Source organism: Lagenorhynchus albirostris, chromosome 4 (genome assembly GCF_949774975.1).
Source record: "Lagenorhynchus albirostris chromosome 4, mLagAlb1.1, whole genome shotgun sequence".
NCBI classification, from domain to species: domain Eukaryota; kingdom Metazoa; phylum Chordata; class Mammalia; order Artiodactyla; family Delphinidae; genus Lagenorhynchus; species Lagenorhynchus albirostris.
This window is the reverse complement of record NC_083098.1, coordinates 41,276,816-41,299,574: the sequence shown is the minus strand read 5'-3', so window position 1 is coordinate 41,299,574 and position 22,759 is coordinate 41,276,816. Positions and strand designations below refer to the sequence as shown.

Genomic DNA, 22,759 nt, shown 5'->3' with positions numbered 1-22,759 from the left:
TTTCACTGGTGACTGAGGGTCTTTTGTTGAGAATCATGATTTGTCTCCCCTGGGATGTCCTAGTCTTCCCCCATGTAATTCTTATCTATCTTTCTGGAACCAATTCCACTGCCAGCCAATCTAAGAAGAGTTTTCCTCCACCACCCAGCCCATAGTGGGGTTTTCTTGCAAAATATTGCCCGTATCTCAGATTTTTCAGTTCAGAGAGTAAATCTCAGGTATTTCAGAATCAGACTCATGGAGATTGTGGTGGCTATGTAAGGTGTCAACTTGCTAGCCTGAACTAAGTTTTCCAGAATTTCCTTCCCAATATGTTCCTGGTGAGAATGGGGCACAGGGAATTTTTTTTTTTGGTGGTACGTGGGCCTCTCACTGTTGTGGCCTCTCCCGTTGCGGAGCACAGGCTCTGGACGCGCAGGCTCAGCAGCCATGGCTCACGGGCCCAGCCGCTCTGCAGCATGTACCCCGGACTGGGGTACGAACCCGCGTCCCCTGCATCGGCAGGCGGACTCTCAACCACTGCGCCACCAGGGAAGCCCAACACAGGGATATTTTCACATGAGATTTGGAGGTAAAAGTGAAGCAGCAGCCATTTTTTAAAAAAAGTTTATTTTGGAGTACTTTTAGGTGCACAGAAGCATTTGTTTTCACACTCAGAAGGTTGGGGCAGGCGCTTTTGTGGCTCCCACACGCAGTTGTTTATCTGCTGGTTCCCTCTTCAGTGAGGGGCAGCTGCTGGGCCTGAAGCTGCTCCCCTTTCCCGGATTCTCCGTCAGCGCCTCCAACTGCTGGGTGGGGAGTGTGTTTAGCTCTGTGACACAGGCACTCGCTACACTGATGGGACATCCATGTCACCAAGATTGGAGACAGGACTGGTTCCAGTCTGTCCTTGGGTACTAGTTCATGCTCATGAACTCCACTAGGTGCTGTGGGACCCAGTTTTCCTTTGCTCTCCCCACACACCCCTTTTTCATCTATCTTTCCCTTCCCAAATGTCTGACCAAGTGGACTCAAGCTCCAACTTAGAAGCACAGACATTTTAACTAGCTTATAATCGTGTAAGTTCAAATCCCTGTAACCAATCATCCAATCACATACACACACACACACACCCCTAAACATCTCTACTTGTGGTTCTGCTTCTCTCTTTGAACCCTGATTGATAGATATGAAAGGGTTGAGTGCTTGAACCCAATGAAAACATTGCCTTTAAATGGTAAGATCTCACTGTGATGATTTATTCATACCCAAAAGCCAGGTTCAAGGAAAGGAAGAAAAAGAACAGGTAAGAAGGGAGTGACAAGGGGTCATGGGAGCAGAAAAAATAAAAGTAATTTGTGATAATGTAACATGTCTACTTCATACCAGGCACCATGTCTGGTGCTAGAAATATAAAGATCAATAATAACCCCAGACCTTATAATCTGTGGGGGAGGAAGGATTCTTAAAGAGCTAACCACAATAGAATAAGTGCTATATAGTTGGCATGGATAAAGTACAATGGAAAACAGAGGAGGAAGTCATTAATTTTGTATGAGAGGATTGGGGAGGGCTCTGCACATGAGGTAACACTGACGCTGGGCCATGAAGAATGAATAGGGAGTTCACCAGTGCAGGCATAAGAATCACCTGGAGAGCTCATTAAAACACAGATTTCTGGGCCTCACCTCTGAGTGTCTGATTCAGTAGGCCTGGGGAGGGGCCTGAGAATCTGTATTTCTAACAAGTTTCCAAGTGATGCTGCCACTACTGGCCTGGGGACCACACTCTGAAAACTACGGCTCTAGTGTGGAAAAGTGGGGATAGGGTGGCGAGCATCCTTGACACAGCAGAAGCACAGTGGGAGAAACATAAAAATTCACTGACAATTTATTTCCCCTTCCCATGACCCTCCCTCTTGTTCTCCCTTCTCTCTTACTATTTCTATAATACTTTCTTTGCCCTCTTGGCCCACTATTCTGGATGAGTCAAGTTTTACGGCATCTTTGAGGCATGACGGCAAGAGATGATCCAGGGCTGGAGTTCAGGAAAGCAGTCAGGGTGTACATATTGATTTGGGAGTTAAACGTCCTGGTGATAGGGGGAGCCATGAAGTGCAGGGGAGATACCACTTAAGCAGAGTGCGCAAAGGGCAGGAGATGAGCGAGTGGAGAGGGAAGGGGAAGAGAGCAGAGCAGAGCTCAGCAGGGCCAAGGACAGAGGGCCCAGGCACACCACGAGTGGGAGGACAAAGGAGAGTGAGTGGGAATAATCAGCCAGACAGAAGAACAAGAGTGAGTTTTGTTATGGAAGCCAGGGAAAGGTTTTGAGAAGAAGGGAATGGTCACCTCTCTCAAAGGCAAGGAGGTCAAGTCGCTGGATGAAGAAAGGCCAAGGGATTTGCCAATTAGTAGATCAGTGATGGTCTTTATCTGAGCAGTTTCAGCAGAATTGTGGCGGGAGAAGTCGCATTGCAACAATGTAGAATGAAAGGAAAGTGAAGAAGTAGATAAAGTGATGTGGACTACCTTCCAGAGAAGCTTGGCTAGGAAAGCAAAGGTATGCGACCATAAGTAAAGGAGATTGAGATAAAGGTCAAGAGAGAAGCTTGTTTTTCAAAAAACAGAGATTCAAGCATATTTTATGGCCAATGGGGAATAAAAGCAGAAGGCTGAAAACGTTAGTAGGTAGAGACGCAGTATATAGTCGCTCCAGATCCTGCAGGGCGGGACTGGCTCAACAGTGCGGTGAGGATTATCCGCCACAGGAGGGAGGCGGTAAAAGACAGGAGGGTGAAAATCTCCGTTAGTTCATGCCTGATAATTTCCACTATTTTTCCTGTGAAAGTAGAAAGCCAAAGCAAAGTACATCTGTTGAGAGAGACAGAAAGAGAAGGCAGTGGGCAGGACTTCCCTGGTGGTCCAGTGGTTAAGACTTCGCCTTCCAGTGCAGGGGGTGCAGTTCGATCCCTAGTTGGGGAACTAAGATCCCACAGGCCTCGCGGCCAAAAACAAAAACAAAAAAACCCAACACATAAAACAGAAGCAATACTGTAACAAATTCAATAAAGACTTAAAAAAAATTAAAGGCAGTGGGATATAAGGGGCCTGGAGAGGGTAATCACTTTGAGGTTTTGGGAGAGTGAGCAGACTTATAAAAACCATCCAGCTCCACACCTGAAGGCCTAAATTAGGCTGGAGATCCTGAATTTGTCTTGCTGCACAGCAGGAGGTAAGCGGCGGGTGAGCTAGTGAAGCTTCACCTGCTGCTCCCCGTTGCTCGCGGGCATTTCTGCCTGCGCAATCGCTCACATTACTGCCTGAACCACCCTCCACCCCTGTACATGAAAAAACTGTCTTCCATGAAAGCAGTTCCTGGTGCCAAAAAGGTTGGAGACCTCTGCCTAGAGTTTTCTTCACCAGTGATCAACAGCCAATATATAAAAGCATAAAAGCCGGATGGCTGATGGATCCAAGGCAGGGCAGCTGCAGCAGAACCCAAGGGAGCAAAGGCAAAGACTGAGTGACAAGTAAGGTTTTATTAACTAAGATAGGAGTAGCAAAAGGAGAATCAAGATGCCCAAGGAAGCAAACAAATTTGATAGTCTGGACAAGCTGCATTTGAGATGCCTTTGGGACATTCAGAAAAGAAGTACATCTCTCAGAAGTGAGGGTGAAGTTAAAGACAGAGGTTTGGGAGTCAGATGCATAGAGATTCAAGCCAAGATTCAAAATTCAAGCCAAGGTAGCCATTGCAATAACTCAGACACACTGTGTAGGGTGAGAAGAGTTGACGGAAAATTAAGAAAGAAATCTAAGAAAGAAATGAAAATTTTTATTTGAGGATTATAACCTGGGGACAGCATCCCAGAAAGCTCCAAGAACTGCTCTGTCCCTTGGAAGTCAAAACAGTTATATAAGTTTTCTGAGACCAAGGGCTGTACATTAATGACATATTATTGACATTTTACACAATCCAGACCTAACCGTCATTGTGGTCCCTTACAAGATCAAGGAGGAATGTTATCTTTTAAGGAATTGTCTTGTTGATGCTGGGAGAATGTTGCTGCTTATGGTTGAGCAGGTATTTCTGCTGATGTGGGAGGTTTGGTCCATGCATAATGCAGATACAAAATGCATGGTAGAGGGAAGAGAGGAGGCCAAACGGCAGAGAAAATTTTTTATTTTTCTTGTCTTGGGGGATTTCCCTGGAGGTGCAGTGGTTAAGAATACGCCTGCCAATGCAGGGGACACGGGTTCGAGCCCTGGTCCGGGAAGATCCCACATGCTGCGGAGCAACTAAGCCCATGTGCAACAACTACTGAGCCTGCGTTCCAGAGCCCACAAGCCACAACTACTGAAGCCCACGCACCTAAAGCCCATGCTCTGCAACAAGAGAAGCCACCCAATGAGAAGCCTGTGCACCGCAATGAAGAGCAGCCCCCACTGGCTGCAACTAGAGAAAGCCCGTGTGCAGCAATAAAGACCCAATGCAGCCAAAAATAAATAAATAAATTTATTAAAAAAAAATTTTTCTTCTCTTGCCATAAAATATGAAATTATTTTACAGAAGAAAGGGTGCAGAACACTCATGTTTAGAGGGCAATGAAGGGAGGCTGAAAAAGTGGTCATGGAGGTTGAGCAAAAGGAGGAGAGAATATATTGTTAGAAAAGAGATGGTCAACAACACCAAATATTTTGAGAGCTCAGCAAAGACCAGAAACAACATGGAATCATTGGATCTGACAACTCAGAAACCATTGGTGACACTGGCATGAATGGTATTCATAAAGTATGGCTCAGAAGCTAGAGTACAACTGGGTTGAGAAAGCGGTGAGGCAGTGGGTACTCTTTCAAGGGCTTTGGCTATAAACAGACAGATGGAGCAATAGTTCAAAGAAGAGCCAGGATCAAAGATCTTTGGGGATGGGAACTATGGCAAGACTGAGCACAATGGTTTATATAGGCTGAGAATAAGAAGCCAGTGGAGAACCTATGAAAGAGTATGAGTAAGACAATGAGATAACATGTTTGCTTATGAAGTCAGCAAAATTTTAATAAAAATGACAAGAATTAGTGCTGGTGATAATGCATACCAGCAAAATCTTTCTGAATTTGTCAAATATTGTACATAGGAAGATGCAGCCCAGGTTATACTCAGGAATAAATGGGTGACCTTAAATATTTTCATTATAATAAAAAAAGGAAGGAAGAATAAAAGAAGAATTCTCTTCATGAATTTAGGGGAAAAAAGGACAAATGTAAGGAAACTAAGAGGGAGAATATAATAAAGTTAAGAGCAACAATCAATGAATTATAAAAAAGAGCAAATTAACATAAAGAAAAATCCAAGAGCTGGTTCTTAAACCAGCTACCTCCACCACAGAAAATTTCATAAATCAAATATCTTAAAAATAAAAATATACAAAAATACTGTTAGAAAATATCTACAACGTGTATTTATTTGTTTGTTTTTTGGGGTTTTTTTTTTGCAGTACGCGGGCCTCTCACTGTTGTGGCCTCTCCCATTGCGGAGCACAGGCTCCAGAAAATATCTACAACGTGTATTTATTTGTTTGCTTTTTGGGGTTTTTTTTTGCGGTACGCGGGCCTCTCACTGTTGTGGCCTCTCCCATTGCGGAGCACAGGCTCCGGACGCACACGCTCAGTGGCCATGGCTCACGGGCCCAGCCGCTCCGCGGCATGTGGGATCTTCCCGGACCGGGGCACGAACCCATGTCCCCTGCATTGGCAGGCGGACTCTCAACCACTGCACCACCAGGGAAGCCCTACAATGTGTATTTACATTCATTGGTGCTGCCAGCTAAAAAGCGATGCTTCCCATCTGGCTCTACAAGGATTAGGTCATTAACCACTGCAGGCTCTGACCTCCAACACACCCTGAAAGGAATTCAGGGTGGAGATGAGGAATGAGGCACTCTGTTCTGGCAAAAAGTGGCAGAACGGGCCTTCTGATAGTTAGATATTTTCAGGAGGAAATTTTATGAACACAAATTCTTTCACCTTCTCACACGTAGAAAAGCACTAAAATCATTAACGGAGACATCTGCTCCTTGTGACCAGCAGCAAGCCTCTGCCAAAACGTGTGCTTGACGCACGTGCCCCCTTCACCAAAATCGCGTGCATACTGATCTCCCCCCACCTGCACCTCTTCAGAGCAGTGGCTTGGAGCTATCAAAGGGGCTGTCTCCCAGGCACAGTCCTCAGCCAGCCCCCAGTAAAACTGAACTCACAGCTCTCATGTTGTGTGGGGTTTTTTTTTTCAGTCTACTACATATATATATACATATATATGTATATATATGCACATATGTGTACGGGTTTATATACACACACACCTGTAAAACAAATAGTAGTTACTTGTTGGGAGGAGTGGGAATTAGGCAGATAGGGGAAAAGATAGGAAAGATATACTTCACCATATAACAATAATTTTTGATATTTGAATCATAGGAATTCAAAAATAATTTAAAAGAAAGTTCTAGAAAATACAGATTTTTTTAATCATAAGAGAATATTATAAGCAATTGAATGCTAATACATTTGAAAATCGCAATGAAATAGACTATATTCTGGAAATATTCGAATTTCCAAAACTGAATCTAAACGTAGGCAATCCAAACGGATCAAATTCAGAAAGAAATTGACACTGGATAGAAATTCAAACTTTTGTTGAATAAATGTATTATTTCTTTAGCTTTACTAATGTGTCATTTTTTGTAGGAAAAAAGTTGTGTGTAGTGGAAAACCGTATCATCTAGAGGACAACTTTCCAGGTTATCTGATTCTATGAAAACTATTTTACAATTGTAAATTATAGGTAACTGAGAGCAGTGCAAAATAATTCTTATCAATTGACATGCAAATTCTGTTCTGTCTGGTAGAAGTTCAACTGATTCTCCTCTTCCCTGTGAAAGCTTTTGTTTTCATTTACACATTTATTAATTCATTTCAATATTGCTTATCTATAATTCAGTATTGTGGATCTGTAAGTGTGTCCATTTAAAAAAATTCTCTTTGAACTAGTTATAACATGTGCCTGGTTCCCTCACTGACTACTGAGTACAATAAAGTCTGTAATGCATGTTCATTTTCATATCTGTGTGAGAGTCATGAATTTTCCTTTTTCTGAATATTATTTTTTTAACAGTTTCAAAATTTTAAGGAAAAGCTAATTTTAAAGCTAAATATATTAGAACATGAAATAGATGGGAAACTACCCAAAGTTTTTTGAAAATAGGATATTTCTGATACCAAAAACTGAAAAGCATTATCTCCAAAAAAAAACCCTATAGACCAATTTCATTTGTGATTAAAAACAAAAGACATCAACTCTCAGTTTTGATTTGGTGAAATTTTATAATTCTTTATCAAAAATTATAAATTCTTGGGTTTCCCTGGTGGCGCGGTGGTTGAGAGTCCGCCTTACGATGCAGGGAACACGGGTTCATGCCCCGGTCCGGGAGGATCCCACATGCCGCGGAGCGGCTGGGACCGTGAGCCATGGCCGCTGAGCCTGCGCGTCCGGAGCCTGTGCTCCGCAACGGGAGAGGCCACAACAGTGAGAGGCCCTCATATCGCAAAAAAAAAAAAAAAAACAACAAAAAAACCCCATATATATATATATATATATATATATATATATATATATATAAATTCTTGATTTTTTTCACATATCCACAGTTTATGCCCTTATACAAAAAAAAAAAAAAAAAAAGGACAGCAATCATTTCTGTCCCTGGATCTTGTGGGTGAGTCTCCTGAGTGGATCAGAAAGATCTCTTTGACTCCCTGATGGATTGACCATTAGGGAACCTCCCCGAACATTCCAGTAAGTACTCTAATAATCCCCTCAAATGACCATAGTTTAAGGAGAATTTAGCCAAATTTGTAAAGACAAAAAGGGAGACTTCAAGTCCAAAGCATATTCAGTCTCTCAATGAATTAGAAAACCACAGAAATGTTTTCTGATCAACTAAAGAATGTGAATCAGGAAAAAAGTTACCTATCAACACAGGTTTTAGTATCAACAAATTTGGTTTGTGTTGGAAGAGGTTACCACGTAGAACTTTCCCTTTACTGAATTCAGTTCCATATTCAAAACTGAAGTTGGTTCCTTACCTCAGTCTCCTTTAAAACCTTGGTTTTGACAACTGTAGTTTTGCCAGGCAAGCTACTTTTTAGAACTAAAATTCTCACAGGTGGAGAGATTGCTTTTGTAAGGAATAAAATTCAGAGTGTACGAAAAGAATAAGCTACAACTAGGTATATGAATTATTTCAGAAGCGTGAGGATGGGTTGGGAATTTTATAAACATACATTTAAAAAAAAAGAAGGAAAAAAATTATCACTTAGACACTGAAAAGGCACTGTGTGAGATTTGAGGGGATCAGGATATGCTACCCCAAAACATGCCCCTTTGATACGGAACTATTTTGAAGTAAAGGTGTTGTAGTTCCTGAAATCCCTCATCTGCCTAAAAGAAGAGCTTCCCCAAAGGAACTCAGTTGTTCTAAATCCCTTCAGGAGCAACTCTAATCTCTTTGCACAGAAGAAAAGTCAGATATTGTCACACGTCTGTTCTCCCAAGGAAGGGCCCATTCCCTAAGGATTTTTCCTTAGGAAAAATAATTTGCTTTTCCCTAAGTTCCCCTTCTCCCCTTCCCCTAGGAAGTCATGTATATATCCCAAATTCTTTTTATTATTTGAGGTATAATTGACATACAACAACATATTAGGCCCCAAATTCTAACCACCTTTTTTTTTTTAATTTATTTTATTTTATTTATTTATTTTTGGCTGTGTTGGGTCTTCGTTGCTGCATGCAGGCTTTCTCTAGTTGTGGCGAGCGGGGGCTACTCTTTGTTGCAGTGTGCAGGCTTCTCATTGTGGCTGCTTCTCTTGCTGCGGAGCACAGTCTCTAGGCGTGCGGGCTTCAGTAGTTGTGGCTCGTGGGCTCTAGAGTGCAGGCTCAGTAGTTGTGGCTCAGGAGCTTAGTTGCTCTGAGGCATGTGGGATCATCCCGGACCAGGGCTCGAACCCGTGTCCCCTGCATTGGCACGCGGATTCTTAACCACTGCGGCACCAGGGAAGTCCATTATATCTTAAGTTTAATAAATTCTAATATTTAGAGGATCTACTAAATTAGTACAGAAAAGTGAATTGACATGTACAAATCAGACTAAATCGCTGAGGAGCCAAAAATAAACCACAAACTAATCTGTCCACAACAGTTACTGAATTCTTACTATGTCCTTAAATGATATCAGGGTTCTGGCTCTTCATTCTATTGTCTATCCATGGTTTAATAGTGAAGAAATGTTGATATACGCAACAGCCGAAGTCTCATGTATTATAAAAGTCAAGAAATAGAGACTTATGAGTCCCATACTAGCAATAGTAGCCCTTCCTTGCTCAACTATATTATTTTGTTTTACTGCATATGGTCTGGACTCCAGGGCTTTATTTATAGGCAGTGTGGTGTAATTACAGCTGCCAAGAGGAAAAAGTTAAATTTTTTAAAACTTACACCAGTAAGAAACTAGTACAATTTTCTTGAATGTGTAACTGGTAAGCTTATAATAATTTTAATATTATCAAGTTAACATCTGAGTCATTAATGAGAAGATACTAATTTTCAAAATGGTACCTAAGAAAGCTCTATATTAAATATAACCAAATATAAAAATACAGGAGAAGCCAATTGATATTCAGGAAAGACAGGGTTTATGAAAAAGGGGGGTCTTAAATCCATGGGCAAATGTAAATAAATAGAATGGGCAGGGAGGTCATTTCAGTGTTGGGAATCATGAAAATGAAAGAAAGACAAGACTACATCCCAGTGAGTGGGCAGTAAAAGTCTACATTAGAGAGGAATTGGAAGTAAAACATGGACAGATAAAATGGGCTCAGAGGGGACCTCCCTGGTGGTGCAGTGGTTAAGAATCCGCCTGCCAATGCAGGGGACACGGGTTTGAGCCCTGAGCCAGGAAGATCCCACATGCCACGGAGCAACTAAGCCTGTGCGCCACAACTACTGAGCCTGCGCTCTAGAGCCCGCGAGCCACAACTACTGAGCCCATGTGCCTAGAGCCCATGCTCTGCAACAAGAGAAGCCACAGCAATAAGCCCGCATACCACAGCGAAGAATAGCCCCTGCTCGCCTCAACTAGAGAAAGCCCGTGCACAGCAACCAAGACCCAACACAGCCAAAAATAAATAAATAAATAATTTTTTTTAAAAAAAGGCTCAGATTATGCATAGCCTTGAAAGGCAACACCGGTAGCTTGGATTTGGTCCTATAATAAGATACTATCTCAAGAGGGTTCCTGGGCTGGGGAGACCTTACGAGAGTGAAATAACGGCAAGATGAGGCAGACAGCACACTGCGCACATGAGGCTCTAGTGGCCAGGAGGCAGGAGGCAGGGAAACCAGAGTGGAAACTACTACAGTGTCTGCACATATGAAATCAGAATTATTTAGCATAATCTTAACAATCTTTACTGCCTGGGAATTGACCAGAGTTATTTCTACATAGCAAACAGTGTAAAAAGAGAGCAGGCAGCAGTGCCAGGCCAGGGCAGCCAAGGTCAGGCCTTCTCTGAACTTATACTTTGCATTCAGGTGATCATGGGTGTCACTAAAAGGGTCCAGGTGAAAGACACTGTAAGAGGGCTTTAGAAAATGTGAAACGGAACTGAATTACCTCTAGTTAAGATAAGAAAAGACCCAGTACTGGAAGTATTTCAGTGTGTCCAACACTTGGTAAGACATCATTGAAAAGTACTACCTTTATGTGAATAGCACTTTTTAAAACCCATTCACATGTTACATCAATAGCTGGTATGTATATAGCAATTACTGTGCACAGGCACATCTAATACAACCCTAGGAGGTAGGTACCACCATCCACTTTCACAGATGCCCAGAGAATAGTTACTCACCCACCGTCACTTGCTGGAGCCAGGATTGGGACCCAGGGGCTGAGCTCTGAGCACTATACTCTACTGCTGCTCATCTTACCTGCTCTTTCAAACAACCTATAAAGTAAGTAAGATGAATCTCCTTTACCTGACAAATATTTATAGAGTTCTTACCTGCCAGGCCTCATCCCATGTATCGAGTTTCCAATGATGGATGAGCCACACCACCCCTACTCTGAAGAAGCTTACAGTCTAGTGAGCAAGACAGACAAACCCACATTTTACTGATGAACAACAGAAACTCTAGGCTTCCATAAATTAAATAACTTATTCAAGCACACAGCCAGCTAGAGGGTGGTCAGGCCAGGGCTTAAATGCTGACATTTACATCTCCAAGTCTAATTCTTATTCTGAGTAACGTTGCTGCTTCCTTTTCTGGCCTACTGGGAAAAACAAAAGAAAACAAAACAGGGACCTGCATGCTGCCACTAAGAGTTCGCATGCCACAACTAAGGAGTCTGCAAGCTGCAACTAAGGAGCCCGCCTGCTGCAACTAAGACCCAGGGCAACCAAATAAATAAATGAATATTAAAAAAAAAGAAAGAAAAAAACCCAACAATATCATAACAAGGACTATCTAGTCTAACCAAACTTCTACACAAAGAGTCTGATCTCGGTAAGAGGGAAACATTAAACTAAGCTATTGTGATTCTGATGCAAACAGCACAGACCACCTATGCCAATAAACTACATATCATTTCAACAGCTGAAAAACCTATCATTTCAAACATTAAATGTCCTGTCATCAATAATTTTTGCTAAAAATATTTCAGATACTTTGGGTAAATCACTTACATTGGGCCACTGTCCTCAAGGAAAACCAAGATACCTCCTTGTGGTCTGAGATGCTGAAGATGACCCCAAATGATTCAGTTCCACAGTCATTAAAACTATTTTTCATTTTTCCTTCTGCTCTTTTTAATGCTCCCTAAAGGAGGCCTAGAATCCTTTTTCTATATGTAAGAGAATTGTCCCAAACTACCTAACTGTACTGGCCTGCAAAACTTGTTTTACCACACTTGGCGCATTACAGCTTTCAGAGTGGACTACTATTACTCACCATACGCCTTTAAGCCCCTCTTGGTCCAGGCTTAACTGGCAACATCAAGTGCAGCAAGGATTCATTAGTTGCTTTTACCCACAGGATGCTTAAACACAGCACTCAAGCCATGCCAGCAGTAGATCTTTTTGCTTCTTTTTTATTTCTCAAAAGGGTCCTGACTGGGATCAACCATACATGTAGTGTAGGTAGCTAGTCACTATCACATGACTTGGAGGGTGACAGTAAAGGCCTCCCATGGCCCTAAATAACCCCTATCCCAGCCTGCCAAAGTAGCTAAATTTATGGAAGAGAGGTTTGATTACAGGGAGCTACTAGGGTCATTAAGGAGGTTAACAGGTATTTACCAAATGTGTGTTATGAGCCCAACACAACAGGAGACCAGGCATGGCCCATGTGACCAAGGACAGGGGCCAGAGTTCCCCAGTATCATTAAGATAGAAATGCAGTGCTTTAGATAATTTTAATATCTAATTTATTTTTAGTAAAATGTAAAGTATTTTCACATCTTCACACTGCTCATGCAAGGGGCAGCAGGGTGTAGTGGAATGAAGGGCCTTGGGGGAGGTCTTCCACTTCCCCTTCCAGCCTCATTTCTGAGCAACCAGTAAGCCAGCCCCTCTGAACAACCAGTGGCTCCCCAAGCTGCCCAGCGCTACGGGCTGCAAATACAAGGATGACTACACAGTCCCCTGCCCCCAGGCCGCTCACTGACAATCAGGAAACAAGTGCAGCACCAGATTGGTACAGGGATTAGGAAGCTTTGAAGGGAGGAAGCTAACCCAGCACGGAGGACAGGGGGAGGGCAAGCAAGGAGGAAATGACCCTGGGCTGAGTCTTCAGGGGCGTGGAGTCTTCCCACGCGGCTGTGGTGGCGTGTGCGGGGCAAGCAACCAAGGCATCCAAGCCCTGTGCGTGCAGGAACCAGAGTTTTGTGGTGCTCAGAGCACAATGGGTAAGGCAGTGAGTGGTGAAGGATGAGCTGAGGAGGAGGGCAGGTGCCTGGCACAGGGATGACTACACTGTAGCTGATGCAGCGCCGCTGAATGTCTGGTTCCTCGTTTGGCATTTACGCCAGGGAAGTGTGCTCATTGCAAATACTGTAGAAGGTACACATCAGGAAAAAGAAGATGAAAAGTGTTCAAAATCCCACAGCTTAGAGATAACCACTGTTAACATTCTCATGTACAATCTTTTATATATATGTATGTGTGTTTATATATTATACATACGTACCTATACTAACAAATATATTTTTCTTCAAAAATGAAATCATTTAAAATGTGATATATACCCACAATGGAATATTATTTAGCCTTAAAGAGAAAATTCTGACATGCTACAACATGGATAAACCATCAGGACATTGTGTTAAGTGAAATAAGCCAATCATAAAAAGACAAATACTGTATGAGTCCACTTATATGACGTACCTAGAGTAGCTAAATTCATAGAGACATAAGTCAGTGGCAGTGGCGAAGGGCTGGGGGAGAAGGGGGAAACAGGGAGCTATTGTTTAATGGGTACAGAGTTTCCGTTTTGTAAGATGATAAGATTTTGGAGATTGGCTGTACAACAATGTAACTATACTTAACACCTCTGAACTGTATAGTTAAAAATAGCTAAGATGGTAAATTTTATGTTATGTTTTTTTTACCACACTTAAAATATATAAGTAAATAAAATATAAAAAAGAAAATAAAATATAAAAAAGAAATTCACTTGATAAAGCTATTTTAATACTTTTTCCACTTATTTTTGTGATCACCTTTCCATGCAAGATACATACTCCGCCATCAATATTTCAGATAACTGCATAATAGTCTATTGCAGAGATCTACCTTAATTTATTTAACCCAGGAGAATTACTTTTTAGGATGGAAGAAACCTGCAAACACTTGGCTGATAGGAAGCAGCCAGTGACACTTGGCTGATGGGAGGGAGCCAGTAAAGAGCAGAGAGAGATTCAAGACCACAGAAGAGAGAGGAATATTAATAGAGCAAAGGTTCCAAAGAAGGCGTGAGGAGATGGCATTCGGGGCTCAAGTAATGGGCTAACCTTAAACACGGGGAAAAATGGATACCACATCCTCTGAGGAAAGGAAATGAAGATGGGTATGAATAGATTTGCATGTATAAAGAAGACTTTGGGAAATTGAAGAAGTCAAGAGATGACATCTTAATGAAGATAAAGTGGTAGAGAAGTAGGGTATGAAAGAGTTGGAAGGATACATAGCTATGTTCAGAGAATAAGACACTGAGGTTAAAATTTCTGAGGTGAAAAGGTACCAGCTGGACGAGGATCTGGGTGGAGGGTTGAGAGTGAGTAGCTGTGGTTTAGTGCCGGAGAACTCACTGAGAAGGTATCTAATGATTTTGAGGCCAGATTCATGGTCAGATCATCTAGGATGCCACCTAGACGACTGGAGTAAATTGGAGTCTTTTTGTTTAAATAAGAGGGGTCCACTGTCTTTCATGTGCCCATTCCCCTGTCCATCTGATCCTGGGCATGCCTGTGATACTCTGGTAGTGCATCATCAAAGTGCATGGGTTGCCTTGCCCACCTGTGATGCTGCCCAGCTGACAGAGTATGATAGAACACCCGGTAAGCTTTGTGAAAATGTCTGATTTAACTGATCTGGGGTGCAGCCTGGATTTTTATGATGATTTTTTATGATGATTTTTTTTTGATGATTTCATTTTTATGATGATTTCAGATGATTCTATTGCACACCTAGGGTTGAGAACCTCTGCCGTCTGGCTCTTTGCCATTTTCCCCTGACTTGTGGCCAAGTCAGTAGCTCATTAAGCACTTCTTCACCCCAATGTCTGCCCAAGCCCTCCATGGGCAAAGGTCAGTGGTTGTTTGAACAATCCAAGGGGAGGGTGCTATCCCTTAGGACTTAATAAAAGCCAAATCATGCAGTTAGCTGTGAGAAAACCATAGCTGGGTGTTCAAGCAAAAGCCACGCTGTCCAACAACCACACATGGCTATTTAAACCTAAACTAATCCAAATTTGAAATTGTTTTAATTAAAAGTCCAGTTCCCCAGCTGCACATTCAAGTGCTCAGTAGCTAGTGGCTGCTGTACTGAACAGTTCAGAGATAGAACCTTTCCATCACCATAGCAAGTTCTGTTGGACACTGCTAATACAAAAATATTCTTTTCTTCTGAAAATAATCTGGGTGCTTATATTCATTTTCTTCTCATCATGGGCAAAATGAGCCACATGGTATGCAGAGGGTGAACACACTGCATCTCTGGTCATTTTTTCTCAGATGACTGATGGTGACTCTTCACCCCTTTTCGGGAAAAAGAACAAAGAAAGGAATTCTATGCTATCACGAACAAAAGTTTTTCTGAACAGTCCCATCTATGTATTAGGGCAGCAGTGGCTTCCCGACTTTTTTGCCTGTGTGTGACAGTAAAAAATATATTTTCTATCACAACCTTGTATACAGATATACATGTATATAACAGAAATTTTTTTACACATCAATATTTATCCTTACTACATGTTTTGCACTTGGATATTTTATAATTCTATTATACTCTATTTTCTGTTTCATTAAAGAAAAATAAACCTACTTAACAGTTCTCATAGCTCTGGTGGCCTATAGCTTGAAAAACCACTACCTTAAGGTAGAAGTTGCCCACACAAAACTGAGACTCAGTTTCACACTGTAGAGTTAATAGCCAGCTAGATAATAATTAATAGCTAACATTTATTGGGCACTTACTATATGCCAGGCATTGTGTTAAATGTTTTACATTCATTGCCTTATTCAATTCTCACAGTAACTCCATAAAATAGTTATCCAAGAACTATGAAAGGGCTGAGATTTTATTTGCACAAGTTAGCCTACCACAGTTTCCTGGCTGCTGGCAGAAGACGCAAGACTTCTGGGTCAGAGACAAAGGACTTTATCACAGCAACAGCAGTAGCCAGAGTATCAGCATTTCCTTGCACTAGTTCCCCAACTCCAGTTCCTGTAGGGCATCAAAAGAGGGCCATGTAACTCCTGCACATGCAGTGAGTAGCATTAATGGAGAGGAACTCAGCTGCAAGAACTTAAATCTATTATATTGGATATAAGCATGCCTGCTCTCGGCTTCCGAGGGCAACACTATGTCTATCATCCAAGACCATTTACTACACAAACACCCTTAAAAAGACACTTTAGACTGAAAGGGCAGTCAGTGCCTCTCTTTGAAAAACCTGTTGAAATGCATGGGGCGCATGGAGAACTGTCTCCCAACAGTAGGTGCCTTACTTATCCCCATTTTGTACACGAGGAAACAATGACTTAAAGAGGATTAAGTAACTTATTTAAGGTTACACAGCTAGTGACCCAGGTCTACATGACACCTAAGCCTAGGCTGATACCACCTTCTTTCATAGCCAATGGACAGTGAAATAGGAAGAGGGAAGAGAGCTGTCATTCATTTAGTCATTCAGGTATGAAATTTGTCCCTACAGAAAGCAATTAGCCACAGATAATTTGTAATAGACCTTTTTTTTTCACATTTTCTTCAAGAATTCCATAGGAAGAGTATCAAATGAACAGGGGTTGACAAGCTTTTTCTATAAAGGGCCAAAGAGTAGAGATTTTCAGCTTTATGGGCCACATGGATTCTAAAATTGCTACTCAGCTCTGTGGTGGGAATGGAGAAATAGTCACAGGTAATACATAACCAATGGGCATGGCTGTGTTCCAATAAAACTTTATTTTCAAAATAGTTTGCTAACTCCTGTTCTCAGATAGCCCAGTGGGATACCCCCCCCCCAAAAAAAGGCACAGTAATTTCTACACACAAAAACACTAATGATTTAATTGGAAAAACAAGGTAAACAGGCAACAAGCAAGCAAACCAGGAGCTATATGAAACTGAAGCGAACCTAGGTTCTATGTCAGAGTCCTGTTAAGTCAGCCTGGATAAACAGTATGTCAAGAACTAATGTAAAATATTCATGGACTAAAAGTAGAATGGAGTCTACACATCATCTCTCTGTGATGACTGTGGTCATGCCAAGACTCTAAGAAACAATGTGACTTCCAAAGGCTTTTTCTAGCTCGTAGATGCTCAGTAGGGGAGCAGTTATCCAAAACAATCCTCTTTAATTTTCCGTGTGATGACATGAGTTAAAACCTATGTTATGAATAAGGGGGAAATAATAGTGAAAAAAATGTTACTCTGGGCCAGGGACCATTCTAGGGATTTCACAAATATTGACCAATAGCTAATAAAGAATACCATTTCTGAATTGCCAAATTTATGGCTCTGCAAGTGAACACTCACTTGGGTCAGTGGCCTGATCTTAAAAAAAACACAATGTGCCACTATTTGACCACAATGGTATCCGTCCCCCAAATCAGTTACTGGAAAACTTTTGTCTTTATTTTTACATGCATACATATATAATCAAAATTTTGTTTATTCTTCTTTTTCTAATTCCTTTAGGTGGTACGTTAGGCTGTTTACTTAAGATTTTTCTTATTTATACAATCAAAATTTTGGTATACAAATGGCAACCCACTCTTTTTCATATAATCAATTTTTATGTCACATATAAGCTCAGATTAAAATGGAAAAACACCAATCAAAATGTCATAGAAAAGACAGCTTTCTCAAGAACAATTCTATTAGCTGCTAAAATTACAGGGAGATAAATATGGTTCTTGTAAACACTGTGCTGTCATTGACAAGACTGGCAAATTTTTCAAAAGGACATACTTTTGAAGTCTAGGCTACATGGGAACATAATACCACAAGGAAGAAAAACTGTCACCTGTAAATTAATATTCCTGCTACTGCATGTAGATATATTTTAGTTACTAGTGTTTCTATGTAAATACACTTTAAGTTTTAGTGAAAAGTAGAACTTAGAAATTCCAGGAGATATATTCCCATTGAAACTCCAGGACAATTACATTACAGAATTCTAATTCACAAACACTCCAAGTTAAGTAAAAAATTATATTTCTATTTGGATTGCTTTACAATGGTATCAATATCTCTTAATTAACACCTTTTCACTCATGAATAAATAGAATAAAAAGTAATTTGAAGACAATTTTATTAACCAGCCCAGTTAAAAAAATACACCACCTATTTTAGCTATGTACAGTCAGTTTTAATTTATGCTTTAAAACTTTCAATTATTGCCATTTAAAATATTTCTTTAGCAGCTAAGTCATCATAAGTGTAAAAAAACCCAGGAAGATATCTACTTTGTTAATAAATGAAATATTTGATGAATAATAAGGCTATGCTATTTTTGGAGACATTTATGTTTACATTCAGTTGAAAACCATTATAATTCATTATAATTACTTCATTGTTACATAACACCATTTAAACTACAGGCTAATTTCCACTACTGCCATAGTTAATCACAATTACTTCCTCTTTTTTTTTACTTCTTAAGCTTTGTCTACATTAGCCTAAAAGTATTACATGACTTTCAATGTTTTGTCAAAGACACTTCATCTCGCTCCTTTGCATTCCACAGATAGAGTCTGTATCACGGTCCTTGGATATGGATGGTTCTGAAGCCTTGAGCAAAATCTGCATATCTTATGAATTTTTAGTATGTTAGACACAGCCTCTGTACTTTTTAAAGAAGGAAAGTAACCATGATGACAAGCTGTTGCCTTTTTTATTCTAACTGACAAAGTCTATGGACAAGTGGTTGCTCACATTTAGTTTGACCTTTAAGAAGAACTGAACTCTACTTCCAAAATGAAATTAGTTTTACTTTCCAGATTGCACTGGGTCGGGGCAGGGAGACTCCCAGCCTCAATTTTAAGACATCTCCTTTTATATGAAATTCTTGAAGCAACATTGTTTTCCACTTATCATATTGAAAATAAATCATGAAGCACTAACAGGCAGAAAGTGATTTTGAAAAACAAATAATTTAGAATGAAGTAAAAAGTGGGGGATTTATGGGACAAACATATCTATTTAGACTTTTGTGACTATTTGCTACAAACCAGTATGCAAAAGTTAGGAATTGGTCAGGAGGGAAGGAAGACTGAGCTCTTAGCCTCTGGGACATTTGGGTTTCTTTGGGCCCCAGGCTGCCTGTCCAAGGGCATTAGCCTTCAGAGGCCACAGGCTGGCAGCAGTGAGGTCTCTTCCAGCCTAAATGTGCAATGACTCCTCTCTCACTCATCAGGCCTCATCTTACACAGAAAACAACTGTCATCAGCTCACTTCCACACTTCTGCAATGCTGTACAATGTTTGAGTCTCACGGGTCTGCCGATGTCCATCTATGTATCACTGTTGCATTGCAATATGGGAGCTGAAATTGTTGAACTTGTGGGCTCGGTCAGCAGACTGCCCAGGTTCAGCATTTAGCATGGAGTCCTGTCTTAGATCGGTGTTTCCCAAAGTGATTCTCAAGCCTAGTTGCAGAGGTAGTATTTTACATCATGATCCAGTATACACACACATTTATATAATAAAAAAACGAATAATGACCAAGTTTATATAGTGCTTACTGTACATGGAGAGTTAGAATTGGAACCCAGGGGTCCCGTTTCTGTCGTGCTCTTGACCACCACTCGCCACTGCCTCGTGGCCTTGCACTTGCATGCATGGGGGAACCAAACCGTTTCATCAAACACTAGTAACCCTCACTAAGAGGGATTCACAGTGATAACTCCTATTCTATTATATATCCCATCTCATTAAAAAAAATGCTGATGCTAACCTGTTAAATTGATTTCATAACTCAGGACACATGCTTTGAAAAATATTATGATAAGTGTTGTATGAAAAATTTTTTGAAAAACAACAATAAAAAAGCGAAATAAGTATACGTATCTCATCTTAGAGACTTTACTATGCTATAGTGCATCGTAAATCTCAAAAAGAAGGCGGGGCGGGGGGTGGGTGGTTAAACGGAATAGTTCCTAAATTTACTCAAGCATCTCCATCCCCTCGTGGAATGGACACTAATTTGGGAAATGTTATCCGATAGTGTTAACACCTTAAGGGCAGAGACAATTTGGGGGTTAATTTAATTTATATTTTAGTATGCACAAACACCTTTGACAAATTTCCAAATAACTGATTTAGGGAGACTCCTTCCCGGAGAAGGTGAACGCCCAGGACCGCGAGCTCTGGCCTGGGGAGAGGTATCCCAGGTACCTAGGCTGGGATACGTAGGTGAAGGAGGGTCACTCACCCAAGAAATATGAGAGACAGTGTCTTGAGAAAAAGTCTAATTAAAAATGTGTCCCTCTTACAAGCAGCCCATGCAGCTCAATATCAAAAAAACAAACAACCCAATCCAAAAATGGGCAGAAGACCTAAATAGACATTTCTCCAAAGAAGATATACAGATAGCCAACAAACATATGAAAGAATGCTCAACATCACTAATCATTAGAGAAATGCAAATCAAAACTACAGTGAGGTATCACCTCACACCAGTCAGAATGGCCATCATCAAAAAATCTGCAAACAATAAATGCTGGAGAGGGTATGGAGAAAAGGGAACCCTCTTGCACTGTTGGTGGGAATGCAAATTGATACAGCCACTACGGAGAACAGTATGGAGGTTCCTTAAAAAACTATAGATGGGAATAAAGACACAGACCTACTAGAGCACGGACTTGAGGATATGGGGAGGGGGAAGGGTAAGCTGTGACAAAGTGAGAGAGTGGCATGGACATATATACACTACCAAACGTAAAATAGATAGCTAGTGGGAAGCAGCTGCATAGCACAGGGAGATCAGCTAGGTGGTTTGTGACCACCTAGAGGGGTGGGATAGGGAGGGTGGGAGGCAGGGAGACTCAAGAGGGAAGAGATATGGGAACATATGTATATGTATAACTGATTCACTTTATTATAAAGCAGAAACTAACACACCATTGTAAAGCAATTATATTCCAATAAAGGTGTTAAAAAAAAAGCAACTATAGAGCTACCATATGACCCAGCAATCCCACTACTGGGCATATATACCCTGAGAAAACCATAATTCAAAAAGAGTCACATACCACAATGTTCATTGCAGCTCTATTTACAATAGCCAGGACATGGAAGCAACCTAAGTGTCCACTGACAGATGAATGCATAAAGAAGATGTGGCACATATATACAATGGAATATTACTCAGCCATAAAAAGAAACGAAATTCAGTTATTTGTAGTGAGGTGAATGGACCTAGAGTCTGTCATACAGAGTGAAGTAAGTCAGAAAGAGAAAAACAAATACCATATGCTAACACACATATATGGAATCTAAAAAAAAAATGGTTATGAAGAACCTAGGGGCAGGACAGGAATAAAGACGCAGACGTAGAGAATGGACTTGAGGACATGGGGGGGGGAAGGGTAAGCTGGGACGAAGTGAGAGCGTGGCATGGACTTATATATACTACCAGATGTAAAATAGATAGCTAGTGGGAAGCAGCCGCATAGCACAGGGAGATCAGCTCAGTGCTTTTTGACCACCTAGAGGGGTGGGACAGGGAGGGTGGGAGATAGACCCAAGAGGGAGGAGATATGGGGATATATGTATATGTATAGCTGATTCACTTTGTTATAAAGCAGAAACTAACACACCATTATAAAGCAAGTATACGCCAATAAAGATGTTAAAAAAAAGTGTCCCTCTCAATGGTGAAAATGATGGCTTTAATGAAAGCCAACTTAATTAAAAAATTGAAACAACATAGTAGATGTTAAATAAAATCCCATTCTAATGGTTTTACTAAAATAAAGGTAGGTTATTTTTTAAGTGGATTTGTTCATCCCTAGGGGCTGGGCTAGGTGGGAGGGTCTGGGTTGAAGCCTAAGGGAAAGAAACCAGACAAGAAGGGCCCAAGGAAGACAGAGGCTTCAGCCACTCCTTGAGGGGCACTCACTTGTCAGACTTTTCATAGGGTCTCTGTGAGTGCAGGAGAGGTAGGGGGGCTGCTTGTACCTCATCATCAACTTCCTGCCCCTCTAAATCTCCCTCCCTTTGAAATACTGAAAAGTGCAGAAACTGACTCTAAGAATGAATGATTCTATAATGTGCAAAAGAGCAAATAATAAAACAAGTTCAAGAACACAGACACATGGGGCCAAGCATCTAAACAACTCTGGGTGATGCTTATTTTTGTGGCTAGCAGACATAAGGAAATTAAAAAGGGAAACTATTTTTAGAATAGAGTTGAACTTCAGCATAACACACCTTCTTCAGAGTAACTGCAACTATTTTTTCATAATAACAGGGTTACAAAGTGAAATCTTAATTCCTAGTTCTATCAATGCCAATCTCCACTTTCTTCTGATTAAGGATAATTGTCATTAAGTGCTATCTCTGCAGGAAATGCGTGGAGAGAATTTAAAGCTGCACAGTCCAGTATGGTAGCCACTAGCCCCATGTGGCTGTTTAAATTAATTAAAATTAAATAAAATTTCAAATTCAGTTCTTCAATTACGCTAGACATATTTCAAGGATTCAAGAGCCACATGTGGCTCATGGCTACCATGTTGTGCATATTATAGAACATTTCCATCACTGTGCGAAGTTTCATTGGACAGCGCTGATCTAGAGAAAGGCCATTCACAGATGCTAAAAAGAAAATTGTTCATTTCTCCCTTCATCTAAGAGTTCCAAGTGCTACCTAGCAGAGCTGGTTTGACTTAGAATACCATGGGGTTGAATTTGAAGGCTACTGCCAAAGATTTCATTATTATTTCAAAA

General features: G+C 40.9%; 1 protein-coding gene across 6 annotated transcripts in view; it reads right to left on the bottom strand.

Moving 5' to 3' along the window:
- The window catches only part of TMEM150C (transmembrane protein 150C), an 81,786-nt gene that overhangs the window by 55,779 nt on the left and 3,248 nt on the right, over window positions 1-22,759 (bottom strand). For 4 of the 6 annotated variants that reach the window (XM_060147186.1, XM_060147189.1, XM_060147191.1 and 1 more), the window contains exon 2: window positions 15,911-16,034. The exons of the other annotated variants lie outside the window; for them this stretch is intronic. The gene's annotated coding sequence lies outside the window, so the exon portion shown is untranslated. The remainder of the gene's footprint in view (window positions 1-15,910; window positions 16,035-22,759) is intronic. 6 annotated transcript variants of the gene reach the window in all.